Source organism: Myotis myotis, unplaced genomic scaffold (genome assembly GCF_014108235.1).
Source record: "Myotis myotis isolate mMyoMyo1 unplaced genomic scaffold, mMyoMyo1.p scaffold_m19_p_11, whole genome shotgun sequence".
NCBI lineage: Eukaryota > Metazoa > Chordata > Mammalia > Chiroptera > Vespertilionidae > Myotis > Myotis myotis.
Window position 1 is genome coordinate 12619999 of NW_023416315.1, and position 15636 is coordinate 12635634.

The 15636-nt window shown below is 43.7% G+C and overlaps 1 pseudogene; it reads right to left on the reverse strand.

Annotated features, from left to right (window-relative positions):
• Positions 1 to 5010: 5010 nt before the first annotated feature.
• On the reverse strand, positions 5011 to 11942 carry LOC118666561 (annotated as a pseudogene).
• Between the last annotated feature and the right edge of the window lie 3694 nt (positions 11943 to 15636).

Consider the following 15636-nt stretch of genomic DNA (forward strand, 5'->3'; position numbering starts at 1 on the left):
GAGGGTTTGTAAGAGACAGCAGTGCAAGATACGGGAAAGACATGGAAAGATAGGCATGTGCTTCCCAAACTTATTTCATGTCTCAGCACATATAAATAGTACCAACATTGGTATGGCACACTGGGTGCAATGAACTGCCCCCCCCATTCATATATTAAAATTCTAACCCCCAGTGTAGTGGTATAGTAAGTAGGGCCTTTGGGAAATAATTAGGTCATGAGGGTGGAGCCCTCATGAATGAGATTCATGTCTTCATAAAAGGGACCTCAGAGAACTCCCTGGCCCTCTTCCTGCCATGTGAGGGTTATAGATATAGCCGTCTGCAATCCGGAAGAGGGCCCTCACTAGAACCTGACCTTGCCTATACCCTGATCTCAGACTTCCAGTCTTCAGAACTATGAGAAATAAATTCCTGTTGTTTATATGACATTCAGTCTGTGGCACTTTGTTATAGCAGCCGAACTCACTATGACACTGAAGTAAAGTGAAGAGTCCCCTCAAAGCTCGAGATAATGTCTGCATCCCCAAAGGCCCTGAACCCCTTTGGGGCACGCTTGTTGGGAAGCTGTGCTATTGGTTATTGCTCCTAGGTAGGGTAGCAGTCTGACTCAGACATGTGTGTATCTCAGCTTGAAAAGCATTAGCCGAAACCGGTTTGGCTCAGTGGATAGAGTGTCGGCCTGCGGACTGAAGGGTCCCTGGTTCGATTCTGGCCAAGGGCGTGTACCTGGGTTGTGGGCACATCCCCAGTGGGAGATGTGCAGGAGGCAGCTGATCGATGTTTCTCTCTCATCGATGTTTCTAACTCTCTATCTCTCTCCCTCCCTCTCTGTGAAAAATCAATAAAAAAATATATTTAAAAAAAAAAAAAGAAAAGCACTAGAATCCATCTTTTCATGTATTTTTAATTCAGTCTCAGACAACTTATACAATGTGAGCAAAAATACTAAAAGGCATTTTAATCTGCTCCCACAATTTAGTTGACCTTCATGCCTTGCTTTGTTGTCTGGACATGAATGCCAATCTTTAGGAAGCTTTATGGTCTGTATCTGGTCTGATGAAAGAGAAGCATCCTGGTACTGTAGGATATCTAGCAATCATCAGACCTGGGTTTACTTCTCATTCTCTGGGCCTAATATATATGCTAATTCATCTCTTTCAGCTTCCTAATCTACCAAAGGGATAACAACTACCCTACTTATCTCACAGGAAGTTGTCATAAATCTTCAATTTTTAATGAAAAGTAAACTAATCTAACTATACTCTATGCAAGTTGTGTTGGATATGCTAGAGGATGTGCAATCCCGGGTGTCACATACCAACACAACATTCAGAGGAGAAGAGGCATGTCAGCCTGTATGTTTCTTTTTCAGAGAAAGGAAAACGTTTGCAGAAGTCTTCTGGGTCCTCTCATATCTTTGCCCAGAAGTGGGACAATGCCCATCTATCTCTCAGCCAATTACTGAGAAGGGGAAAGAATTACATGAGTGGTTTGAGCTCATCGGGATCTTCCCTGTTGAGTTCCTGGATGGCAGAAAAGGATGGACACGTTGATACAGCAGAGTAAACACTTCACAACTTTCTGGAAAACTTTTTCCCTATAAATTGATTCATAAATATCCAAATTCCTTAGCATGACACAACAGACCGTTTATGATCTATTCCAGATGGTCTATCCTTAACTCTCAGCCTCACCTTCCAAATTGCGTCCATGTTTGAGTTAAACTGATTTCTGCTCTCCCACTTGCTGTGCCCTCCACACCTCTGTGTCGCCACGAGCGGCTTCCTCTGCTCCATCTCTTCCCCTTACTCTCTTCTCTCCTCTTGCTCCCCCATTCCCTCCTCTCTCAGCCATTTGAGCAGCTCCTCTTCTCCTCACTTTGCATAACCTCCTCTGGGAGGGCTTTCTGGTTTAGGGAAGCACAGGGTTAGGGAAGCTTTCCTGCATTAGTCACCACCACCACCACCACCAAGAGCAAGCTCTTCCATAGCACTAGCTGGGTGCCTTACATTGTTCTGAGCACTTTCATACACTACTTTACTTAATCCTTGCAACATCCCAAGGAGAGGGCACTGTTATGATGCCCATTTACAGATGATGAAAGTAAGGCACAAAGAAGTCCAGTGCTTGTCCCAGGTCCCACTGCTGGTAAGTGGCCATTGTCATAGCACTTCTCCCAGGGGAGCGAGCTGTTTACGAGGAGGCCTCCTCCTCCTCCAGCCTGTGAGCCCTGGGGGACAGTGACTGCTCTCTTCATCACCCAATTCCCCAAGGCCTAGCGCGGTGTTTGCCACATACACAGCGAGGGCCTCAATAAACATTTGTGAAAAGGATAGTTTGTATAGAATCTCTCTCTTTAAAAAAAAAAAAAAATCAGTGGATCCCCTTGCATTTACAGGAAGCAGCAGGAATATTGGTGGACACTCCTGAAGGCCCAGATCAACCCAAACCCAGGCATCCCTCCCTTCCCATCTAACCACCAAACCCAAAGCCCTGCCACCCGCCTCCTCCTGAAACCTTAGAATGGGAAACTTGGAAGGGAAATGGTGTGGAACGTGGGAAGGAACCCAGTTTGATTGGCATTGTAAGAAACTATGTAAGGAACAAAGACTCTACCAAGAACTCTCCCATATAATCGATACCCAGACTCATCCCTGGGACCCTGTTTTTAGAATGATTGGCAGACTATCAAGTATTTTTATCTAGCTACCTACTTACATAGCTACCTAATCACTTACCTGTCTCTACCTCTTACACACATACCACGACCCTGACAAAACGGTTGCAATAGGGAGTTTCCAAGTCAAAGATGGAATTCGCTCATGGGATTTTTCCTGTTCAAGGGCATTGCAGAGGGTCCTAGGAGAGAGGGGGCCTTAGACCTCTTGAATGGAGCCTGCTCTCACAGCCTTGGTCCTGAGGCCCTGGGGCGACATCAGAATAGAAGCTGCCTCTTAGATCTTTATATGGAACATTGTTCTTCCCAAAGCCCTGGGTTCTTGGCTTAGAGTCTGACAGGAATCACATCCCACTGGAAGGGGGCCAAGAGGATTCCCTGCCTCTGCAAGTTCAGAACAAGGGCGCAGGAGTGTTGACTGGAGGTAGGTAGGGGCACGGGGTGCTGGCCCTGAGCCAAGCTCTTCCCTTGCGCCAGATGCAGCGAGGCCACAGCCTGCAGGGCTTTCTTTTGTGGCTTGGGGGACCTTGCCAGAGGCACCCAAGCCTCCTGGAAGGCTGTCCCACGGGGCCAGGGGAAGTGTGTGTGGAGGGCGGGGTGTCGCAGTGGGCTCTGAGGGAGGGCTAGACCGGTGCCTTGGGTCTAGGGCTGTGCCCACCTTGCTCTATACCTAGGAGGAATTTTCTTCTCCTCTGAAGCTGCAATACCCATTTCATGGGTCTTCTTTTAAAAAAATATTATAGTTGACATACAATATTATATTAGTTTCCAGCTTCCAACATAGTGATTCGACATTTATACTCCTTACCATGTGATCACCACAGTAAGTCTAGTAATCATCTGTCACCATACAAAGTTATCACAATAATATTGACTTTTCCCTATGTTGTACATTACATCTCCATGACTTTTCTTTCTTTTTATATATAACTGGAGGTTTGTACCTCTTAAGCTCCTTCACCTGAGAATTTTCTGCAGATAGGATGTGTCTCAGTGAGGGCAAGTGCCTCTGGAGTCTGCCTCACCCTTGCCAGGGCAAGAAGCATTCTGTGGCAGTTTCTAAACAATTAGGAACAGGGTGGGGTGAGAGTAGAGATGGGCTAGAGTACATCTATAGAGCTGGACTTCCTTTTTTAGATTAACAGCTCTATTTAGTATATATTACATACCATCCCCTTCAGTTTTTTGTTTCTTCATCCAAGGATATTTTTTCCATTTATTTTTTTAGAGAGAGTGGAAGGGAAAGGGAGAGACAGAGAGAAACACCGATGTGAGAGAGACACATCGATTGGTTACCTCCTGCCCTGCATACCCCTGACCAGAGCTGAGAGCCTGCAACCGAGGTACGTGTTCTTGACCGGAATTGAACCCGGGACCCTTCAATCTGAAGGCTGATGCTATGTCCATTGAGCCAAACTGGCTAGGGCCCCTTCAGTTTTAACCTTTCACAGAGTTCTTTGATGCACATACAGCAATCCTAATGTATTCCTCAGGGTATGCTGTGTTAATCACTAGAACAAAATTTCAGTGGTTTATATCTTTCTCATATCACAGTCCCAAGTTGGTTGGGTGGCGTGGCAAATGTTTTAAGCATTTATTCAGGATCCAGCTCCTTCCAACTAGTGGTTCAGCTCTCCCCGTGGGCCTTGAGTCCTCCAAGGTTGGCTGGGAAATGCAGCCTATCAGTGTGTCCAGAGGGAAACGAAAATAGTTCCGCAAAGCCATAGTATTGTTTGCCACAACGTATTAGAGATGATAGGGCTTTGATGAGCATGATAAAATTTAAGTGCCATTATATATCTAATTTCATGCATTATGAATTATTTCTACCATGAGACACTTAAAATATGGCCTGTCAACCTTAGGCAGTCATTGACATTGTGCTTATATCTTGTTTCTGTGGTGGTTAGTAGGTTCTACAAAACCAGAAACTGGCAGTCCTCCCTGTTGACTACTCTAAACTCCTCTGCAATAATGCAGTTATTTCTTCACTTGCTGAGAAATTCTCTTCTAATCGGGCAAAGCAATAATCCAGAGAATACACATAAGAGAGCGGCGAGAAATAGTAGAAAGCTAAAGATAACACACTGTGAAGGCCAACCAAAACATATTTTTTGGGCTGGGTTCAGTGACATTTATTGATTATGCATGTTAAGGTAGGGCTCCCTAAACCTCTCCCCTTCTTCAGGGGATCTGGGATGGAAACTGTGGAGATAGTTTCCAACTAGTGGATTCTCCCTCAGTGTGTTGGGGGATCAGTTTGGAGCAAGGATCTCCCCCTCCACCAGCTGAGGGCTTCTCTTCTTGCTAAGGATGGGGGTCCAGTGGGCTCTTACTCCTTGGAGGCCATGTGGACCCTGAAGTCCACAACCCTGTTGCTGTAGTCAAATTCATTGTCATACCAGGAAATGAACTTGACAAAGGGGTCATTGAAGGCAATGCCAGCCCCAGCATTGAAGGTGGAGTGGGTGTCCCTGGAAGGTCACAGGAGACAACTGGTCCTCAGTATAGCTCAGGATGCCCTTGAGGGGGCCCTTTGATGCCTGCTTCACTACCTTCTTGATGTCATCATATTTGGCAGCTTTGTTTAGGCGGCAGGTCAGATCCATAACCCACACATTGGCGGTGGGGACATGGAAGGCAATGCCAGTGAGCTTCCCATTCAGCTCAGGGATGACCTTGCTCACAGCCTTGGCAGCACCAATAGAAGCAGAAATGATATTCTGGGCAGCCCCTTGGTCATCATGCCACAGCTTTCCAGAGGGGCTAACCATGGTCTTCTGGGTGGCAGTGATGGCATGGACTGTGGTCATGAGTCCCTCCATGATGCCAAAGTTAAAATGGATGACTTTGGCCAGGTTGCCAAGCAGTTGGTGGTGCAGGAGACATTGCTGACAATCTTGAGGGAGTTGTCATACTTGTCATGGTTCACACCCATCACAAACATGGGGGCACCCACAGAAGGGACAGAGATGATGACCCTCTTGGCTCCACCCTTCAAGTGACCCCAGCCTTGTCCATGGTAGTGAAGACACCGGTGGACTCCACAATATACTCAGCACCAGCATCACCCCATTTGATGTTGGCGGGAGCTCGCTCCTGGAAGATGGAGATGGCCTTTCCATTGATGACAAGCTTCCCGTTCTCAGCCTTGACTGCCTTTGAACTTGCCTTGAGTAAGAATCCTACTGGAACATATAGACTATGTAGTTGAGATCAATGAAGAGGTCATTGATGGCGACAATATCCACCTTGCCAGAGTTAAAAGCTGCCCTGGTGACCTGGCACCTAATACAACCAATCTGTTCACTCCAGCCTTCACCATCATGTCTCAGGGTTGCAGCTGGCACTGCGCAGGAAGACACGACTGTCTGAAGAACAAGATGCCCAGCCAAAATATTTTTTAAAATTCATACTTTTGCAGTGTGTTGTCGGTTTATTCTAACTACCTCCATCACTATTAAAGTTTATCATAACAAAAGTTTGTTTTTTAAAACTTTAAAAATAAAACTATTTTTAATAAAAAGGCTTAAATATATCCTTAGCAGGGTAGAGGATTGATGGAAGGCCTGGGTACTATAGTCGTCTGGAGACCAGGCTGTGAGGGGCTCTGTCATCTTCAAAACGTGGCTTTCTAGGTTGCATCAGGCATCAACATCCAGCCAGAAGATGAGAGTGGGAGGAGATTTTTATGGACTGGGCCTGGAAGTGGTGAATGGCACTTCCATCACCAGAACTTCCATTGTCCGGAACTCAGTCATGTAACCAGACCTACTGCAAGGCCCTGAGAATATCTCCTGCTGCAACTCAACAACTCTAACCTATGACAGAAGTGGGGAGAGTCATCAGCATTTGGTGAACAACATGTCATCTCCGTCATAGTGGGACTACCAACTTCTCTATTCTTGGAACTTATATACAGTTTCTGGCTCTGCCAAAATGAGATATACTAAGGGTGTTGCTTTTAATAAAAAAAGAGAGATCTTGCTTTAATATGAAAATGGGTAGGGAACTTTTTTTCTGCCAAGGGTTATTTGAATATTTATAATATCATTCTTAGGACATACAAAATTATCAACTTAAAAGTTAGCCTGCTATATTTGGTCAAACATTTAATTAACTCACCCCTAATGCCTTGGCGGGGCCAGACCAAATGATCTCACGGGCCTTATACAGCCCAAAAGCCAGACGTCCCCTACCTCTGGTTTAAACGAAATAAAATATTTTGTTGCTATTTGGTTGATAATATATTTGTTGGGTTGATGATACGAGTTCCAAATGAGGGGATGGATAGTGTGGAGTGTTATATGGTGCCAAAGTCCAAAGAAGATAAAGAGCAAAAACAGATGTGATGGTCAATAGGGCTGGTGACACATACTCCACTTCTCCTACAAGGTGGTAGTAAGATAACAATCCTCCAGCCCCTTTGAAGTTAGGAGTGATCATTGATTTGTTTTGACCCATGAAATGTGAGCAGAAGTGAGTCACGGTTGCCATGTTTCCTTCCTTCTGCTGTGGGTAACTGGGAAGCACATATTTACATAAATCTTTGTCAGCCTGCCCCTAGAACAGTGATGGCAAACCTTTTGAGCTCAGCGTGTCAGGATTTTACAAAACCCTAACTTAACTCTAGTGCCGTGTCACATATAGAAGTTTTTTGATCTTTGCAACCATAGTAAAGCAAAGACTTATATTTTTGATATTTATTTTATATATTTAAATGCCATTTAACAAAGAAAAATCAACCAAAAAAATGAGTTCGTGTGTCACCTCAGACACGTGTGCCATAGGTTCGCCATCACTGCCCTCGAAGATTGGGATCAGCAGGACTGCCCAGTTGGCTCATGTTGAGTATGTTTATGGGCAGGACATGCACCTTGGGTGGGTCAAGGTGTTGAAATCTCAGCGCTGTTGTAATCCAGTCATGGCTGCTACATCAGGTGAAGGTTCTCCTTGAAAAAATGTGCTGACATAATATTTTGGATCAGATGTTAAAAGGTTAAATTCCACTCTATGGGATTTGAAATGTAAAGCTGCTTTGGGAGGGAGATTTTGTTGACATCAACTTTGTATAAATCGATCCGATTTATTCATTAAAATGCGATATTCAATTTAAAAATGCTACAAAGTATGCTATAATCTTCTTTATTATATAAAATACCAGAGAAAGAGCAAACATTTTCTCTGTTTGAGGTATACAATTACAGAAAAATAATAGATAATTTCTTTTTCAAGAAATTTTTTAATGAGGTATAATTTTCAGAGTTGTAGATTTAGATTTTAGTAAAAATAATTTTTTTTCTTTTCTCATAAAAATTGTTCCTCTCTCCCTGCAGGGATTTTGTGTGGCTTTTCTTAGAACTGCCTCCCTCTTAATAATATTAAAATAACTGTAATTAATGCCAGAGGATCTTTTTCTCCTTTTGTTTCCTCAGTTGTTCTTTAAAAATTCTATGATTATCACATTTGAATTGCAGCATTAGTATATTTGCCACCAAGGCCAAGATTCACTGTGATATATCCTCTGCCCCCACATGAATAAATGAATAAAGATGACAGCAACATTAATGGGAGACAGTAGGTGATGTGTCTTTCCTCTTTTGCTGTACATGTTGCTCCAGATGATGATGTTAATGATGATGATGATGCTTTTTCTCCTCCTTTTCTTCCTCTCCCACCTCTTCTTTTCTTCTCCCCTCTCTCTTTTTCCATGTGTATTTATGAGTCTTACAGTGCACAATTGGTGGCTTCCCCAAATGGCAGACTCAAAGCATTGACTGTTTGATGGCTGCCGTGGGGAGTGCGATGCCATGTGGACGTGAAGGTTGCAGCTTTAGAAACTGAATGTAGAAGTGAACGGACTTGGACTGGAAGGTTCCACGTCTCAGTTTATGTTCCTCTAACATAGCAGTCTCTGAAAATGAGACAGTAAATTCTAGAACATTGCAGTTCCAAGAAAGAAACTCAGAAGTCTTTGTGGTCAGTCATTTATCTGTGGAGGCTGCTGGCAAGCGGGGGAGGGGCAGTGGTGGAGTGGTAGCATCTGGCTCCTTCTCATGCTTCAATCTGAGTGGCTCCACTTTAATCTGGTGTATGTTTTGGGCTGCTGACACTTGAAAACCACTCCACAAGACCAGTGTAGTCATTTTACAATTGAAGAAACTGAAGTCCCAATTCTCAGTTTGGTTTTCATATGACACGCAATAGAAAGCCTTTGAGCACTCTTGAACTTGGGCAACATAGAATCATACAAAAGGTTCACCTGGCGAGAAATAACTGAAGCAGAGAGAGATTGGGAATAGGAGGACCATAAAGGAGCCATTTCACTCCCCGTGGTGAGGTGCAGGCCAGTGTCAGATGCTGCCTGTGACCAGCCAGGGACTACCTGTTGGGAGCTACAAAGAGATCTGTGGTTGGTAGTTGCCTGTGCTGGACCTAGGTGTACGTGAGGGAGGCCACACTGCAAAGTGAAGCTTGCTGCCACCAGGATTGAACCTGGGAAAAGTCAGTAAAAGGCACAAGGCACCCCAAGATCTGCTGTTGCCTGTAAGGCTCAGCTACTGAAAGTCTTGGGTGGTACGTGAGTTGGGTGATGGAGCATCTCAAGGAGTCACGGAATGAGTGGGGTGAGTTCTGTTTACCAGGTTAATGCATTTTCAGATTTGGTGTCAGTGCGGAGCCTGAGACCACTCTGCCAAAGTCACAGTGTTCACTGAGGCCAGCTGCCAACTGCCTGGGGCCTGAGTACCTCTTGGTGGGGTGGGATCTTAGCTTGGAGCCAGTGGAGTTCACCAGACTAATGCAGATTCATATTTGGCTGTGTGTGTGTGTGTGTGTGTGTGTGTGTGTGTGTGTGTGTGTGTGGTCAACACAGTAAAGATGGTGACTGCCTGCATTGGCAGAGGGCTCAATACTGAGACCCTGGTGGCCAACCCTCCAGCCTTCGTCCTGAAGCCACACAACTCAGTTTCTCCCCGTATGTCTGGCAGCTTCTGAGCCTCTATCTCTCAGCAGGAGCTCATGGTGAGTTCCTGCTAGCAAGAGTCAGTGCATGGGCCCTTTAAGAGGTTGCCTGGGTTTTTAGCAGCCTTCTGTCTCACCCAAACGAATGGAATACTGGCTGATTGTCACAGCCAGATGTTTTGTGGGCTCCTCCTCCTAACCCTGGTCTCCAGTCTGGGGAACCTGGCATGGGGCTTGGACCTCATCACTCCTCAGGGGCGACCTCTGCAGTTTAGGTATCCCTCCTGCTTCTCAACCACCACACTCCTATTAACCTCGATGTGGCTTCTTCATAGCCTTAGTTTTAGGACTTCTATTCAGCTAGTCTTCAGACGTTTCTCCAGGTTTATTGTTCTGTAATTTAGATGTGATTTTGAGGGGATCATGGGAGGAGGCTTTCACAGTGTCCATCTACTCTGCTGTCTTATCCGGAAGAGCCTGTGTTAGTGTTTTCTTGAATCTGAATTATACTCTGCCCAACCTCATCCTTAGAAAAGTCTAAGGTATTCTCTCTCAAAATGCTTTTTTAAAATAATATATCCTAAGTCAGAATATGTTCTTTGACTCCAATATAAAAGGATTATCTAAACTGATTACTGACTTAAGTTGGTAGCATTCTTACTAATACATTGTATGTAATGTTTGGTATATAACTGCATATGTTAATGTTCTGTATAACCACCCTACTCAACGAAAACATAAACTGTAAGACCAGTTAGAAATTGTAGGAGAACAGAGACCTAAAGGAGACAAGGATGGGTGTAGTAAAGGGTTGAAGAATAAAAACTGAATTTTAGGAAACAACTATAGTTAGGGGCATAAATGAAGAAAAACTTAGCCATTCAAAGAAATAAAGAAAAAAATACGCGCGCGTGCACACACACACACACACACACACGCACGCGCGCACACACATGCACATATTTGTTGGAGTGACGTCAGAGGAATGGTGGCATGAGAAGTTCCCTGGGTCTCTCCACTTGAAGTTTCAACAATTGAACAGCTATAATTCAACATAGGATTCCCTACTCAATGCACTAACATGTCTGAGAGATCCATGCATTGATCACGTGAAGGTGGGCAAGTGGGAGTGAACCCGGGAGGTGGGAAGGGGAAAGAGCTGAGACAGTGCCAGGGACGCAGCCTGGAGCGGGAAGCCCACAGCTCACTGTGAGTCTCAGCCCAGAGAGGGGAGGAATCAGGTTGCTGCTGGCACGCCCTCATCCTGGAAGAGCAGAGAGATACAGTGAGCTTTCCTGCAGGAGTGGGCAGTACACGCTCTAGCGGAACCCGGGGACCTTGGTTGCCTGACAGTAGCCATTCCAGACAGGGAAACAAAGCCATCGAGCCTGGCCTCCTGCCCTCACCCTCCCAGCTCACCCTCCCAGCCCTCACAATCTGCATCGTCCCTTTGGGCTCATCCCTCAGCTATTTTCTAGAAAAGAGGGACTCTGGCAAAGAGGCATCGTCCCTGGGACATACACTGCAGGGGTAGTGCCAAGAGGCAGAGTGACATCCTTGCTGCTTCTGGGAGAACAGATCTTTGCGGTCTGGGGAAATACAGCTCTCTTCAAACCACATTCTTCTCACACTAAATCTGGAAGTCTAGCCACATGCCTGTTCTGAGGAAAAGACACATAGAACCAGTGAGACTGGGAGAGGGAAAGGGGAAAACACAGAGAGGGAACACAAACAAGTGAAAAAGGACTTGGATTAGTATCTCCTTTACCAGGGATTTATTTGCTCATAGAGACAACAGAGGCTGTCAACTATAGAAAAAGAATTTTGGTTTTTAGATCTAGGAATATTATTTCCCTAAAGCTAGCAGAAATTTTTTTTAAAAAAGAAAATAGGTCATAGAAGTTACAGCAAATTTTATAAATTATAAACAATGTTAAACAGTAAGAGTTGCTGTTGGACCATTTTAGGAACTTCGTGTGGTTTTTCACTAGTCCTAGCACAAGTCTTCTGCTGGATCTGAATCTATTGGTAATTTTATTTCTAGAAAATACAGTATCCCCCCTCCCTTATTTTTGGGTTAACTTTTCATGGTTTCAGTTATCTGAGGTCAATCATGGTCAGAAAATATTAAATGGAAAATCCAGAAATAAACAATTCATAAATTTTAAATTGTGAGCCATACTGAGTTGTGTGATGAAATCTCACCATATCCTGCTCCATCCTGCCCAGGACATGAATCCTTTGTCCAGTATCTCCAGGCTGTTGACGTTCCCCACCTGTTAGGCACTTTGTAGTCACCATCTTGGTTATCAGATTCACTGTTGTGGTATCACAGTGCTTGTGTTCAAGTAACCCTTATTTTACTTAATAATGGTCCCAAGGTGCATGAGTAGTGATGCTAGCAATTTGAATCTGCCAAAGAGAAGTCATAAAGTGCTTTTTCATAAGTGAAAAGGTGAGTACAGTACAATAACATATTTTGAGAGAGTGAGACCACATTTTATTAGAGTATATTGTCATAATTGTTCTATTAGTTATTGTTGTTAATCTCTTATTGTGCCTAATTTATAAATTAAATTTTATAATAGGTATATATGTAAAGGGAAAAATATGGCATATATAGGGGTTGTTACTATCCGTGGTTTCAGGTACCCACTGCTAATCTTGGAATATGTCCCCCATGGATAAGGGAGGACTACTGTATACTATCTTGGTTCTCTTGGCACCAGCTCTTCTTTGTTTCTCTTCTTCTCTGACTCTCCCCCAAGTCTCCTTGATTCTTTTTTCTCTACCAGTCTCTTAAAGAGTGCTTTCTCTTCCTAGATACAGTCACCAGCTCTCTTCTTACTTTAGGCTTCTACTTTTTTTTTTTTTAATCGCACATCCTTTCAGGGTATTTATTATCACTGATACTCACATGATCTCAAACCTACACACCCAGTGCTTTTCTCCTAAAGTTTGTATCCCAGCTGTCTACTGAAGAGGCAACTTGAACTCAATATATTGTCTAAAACCAAATTTGCAGTCTTCCCACCCAATGCCTCATTCTCCACCAAACTTGTTCTCCTTCTCTTAGTTGATGGCTCAACCTCTACTCAGCCAACTGAGTGATTCCCAGTGCTTTCCCCTTCCCACCTCCCATATCCAGTTTGTCTCTGAATTGTGGACACTGCTTTTTGACATTTTTCCTTTTTAAAAATTTATTTATTTTCCTTTTAATCTTTATTGTTGAAAGTATTACATAGGTCCTCCTTTTCCACCCCATTAACCTCTTCCAGCCTTCTCCTGTCCTCCTCCCCACCTCCCAGGCCCTCACCACCCCAGAGCCTGTGTCCATGGGTTATGCATACATGCATACAAGTTCATTGGTTGATCTCTTCCACCCACCCTCCCCTGCCTTCCCTCTAAGATTCAACAGTCTGTTCATGCTTCTGACATTTTTTCTATTCATTTTTTCATTCATTCATTCATTCATTCATTCATTCATTCAGAAAATGAGTTTATTCTGTTCCCGGCACTGGGGTAATGGCAATGAACAAAACAAAGTCCATCCCCTTAGAACTTATGTCTAATAGGGGGAAGTAGGCAATGGACAAATAAATATATAATAGAAGCTGGTAGTAGTGCTAAGAGGAAACATGAAGCAGGGTAAGGGAACAAAGAGTAAAAGAAGGGAGTTTCCATTTTAGATGCGTTGATTAAAGAAGACATTTCTGATGAGATCACAAATGAAAAGACATCTGAGTGAGGGAATGGAGTGTCTGGTCGTAACCCTGCTTCTGCATTCTCAATGTCCCTGCCGCGGTCCCGTCTCCATCACTGCTGTCCCAAGAGTTTTCTGGCTGAATGCTTCAAACTTCACATTTCTTGGTCTCATATGACCTCTCATGCCTTTCACACCCTGCAGTGTCCGTCACATGGTCCAGTACACTGAACTCTTCAAAGTTCTCTGAATGTACCGCACTTTTCATTTCCTTAGACGTGCTTTCTTGTTGTCCCTTTAGCCTGGAATAACTCTTTCGGAACGCCACTGCTGGGCGATCATTAGATAGTCTTTCCGTATCCTTGTAAACTGCCTTAAATTTTTTCTCAAGGCAAATAGGATTAAGTCATTGAATAAAATTCAGTCTAAATTTTACTCTTTTGTGACATCTCCTTTGAAATACCACAAAAATTTACTTTTTTTCCCATCCTCAATACTGCCAAACATTTTTTCCCCTAGAATCTATTGCAGGGGTTAGTAAACATTTTCTCTAATGGAGCAGAAAGTAAATATTTTAGGCTTTGTGGGCCATATGGTATCTGCCGCAACTACTCAGCTCTGCCATTGTAGCGTGAAAGCAGTCACAGACAACACGTAATGAATGAGCATGACTGAGTTCCAGGAAATCTGTTTACAAAAACAGGAGGTGAGGCGTAGTTTGCCGATCCCTAATCTGTTGCCATTTTGTATTGTATTGTGATTATTCATTTATTTTTCTGCTTCCACAACTAAATTATGAGTTCTTTGAGGACAAGAACCCAGCAATCATGTATTGTCTTTTCAAAGATGGCCATCATGGCATCTCCCATCACCCCGGCTCTTCTGCAGTGTGATCTGCCGCTGCCCTACTAGAGGTGGGGGTCTAAGTCAAACTTCCCTCCCTTGAACCCAGGGTGGCTTGCAACGCGCTTCTCACCATAGAACATTGGGGAAGTGAGGCCATGCTCTTTGGTTCTTTTGTAACACTCCCTCTGGGCATGGCTCCTCTGGAAACCTAGCCACCATTCTGTCAGAAGGCCAAAACACACGGAGGGGCCATGTTCAGGTGGACAGTTCCAGCTGAACTCTGAGTCATTCCAGTCCAGATACCAGACAGGGTTGTCAGGAGCCTTCCCATGGTTCCAGCCTCCCCTCCCTTTCCTGGTGTCTAAGCTCCTCTGCTGAGGCCCCAGTGGGGAGTTGAACCAGAGAGGAGTTGCCGCCCCCAACTAGCCATGACCAAATTGTGAACTTGTGAACAAAGGAAATAATGATTATTGCTCCATTGTATTGGTCCATTATGTGTTTTTTACAGAGATATAATTAACATATAACATTGTTTATACTGTTTAAGTGTACAGCGTGTTGCTTTGATACACTTATATATTGCAAATGATTGCCACCCTAGCGGATAGCTTGCACAACTACTATATTACATAATTACCATTTCTTTTTGTGGTGAGAATGTTTAAGATACACTCCTTTAGAAACCTTCAGCTATATATACAGTATTATGAACTATAATGGCCATGCTTCATATTTGATGCCATTAAGTTTTGAGATGGTTTTTACATAGTAAAAGATCATTGAAACAGCCCTTGTTATGAGATTTTGCTTTTATTTTTTTAAATATATTTTTATTGATTTCAGAGAGGAAGGGAGAGAGAGAGAGAGATAGAAACATCGATGATGAGAGAGAATCATGGATCAGCTGTCTCCTACACGCCCCCTACTGAGGATCAAGCCCGCAACCCTGGCATGTGCCCTTGACTGGAATGGAACCTGGGACCCCTCAGTCCGCAGGCCAATGCTCTATCCACTGCGCCAAACCAGTTAGAGCTTATCTTTAACATCAAAGCAACAACAAAAATAAGAACCTGAATGTCATATTGTCTATGTGTGACTTCTACATTAAACTACTTTAGTATGTGAAATACATGGGCATAATTGAACAGTAATCTAAGTCTTGGGGCCTTAAACTAACATTTTGAGATGCTTTAACTAGGAGTACATCTTCTAGGCAGAATTGGTTGGTTAATGAGCACTTAAGCTCTCTTACTAAAAATCAACATTCCAAAGAGGTGAGCACTAGTGTTGTAAATATAGGCATCTAAGTCTGCTTGTTCATTATTAGTATAAGGGGTGTTATAATAATAATATGCAATAATCTCTCTATATAAAAGCCTAAGCGACTGGCCAACCATTTGACCGTTCAACCAGTAGCTATGATGTGCACTGACCACCAGGTGGCCG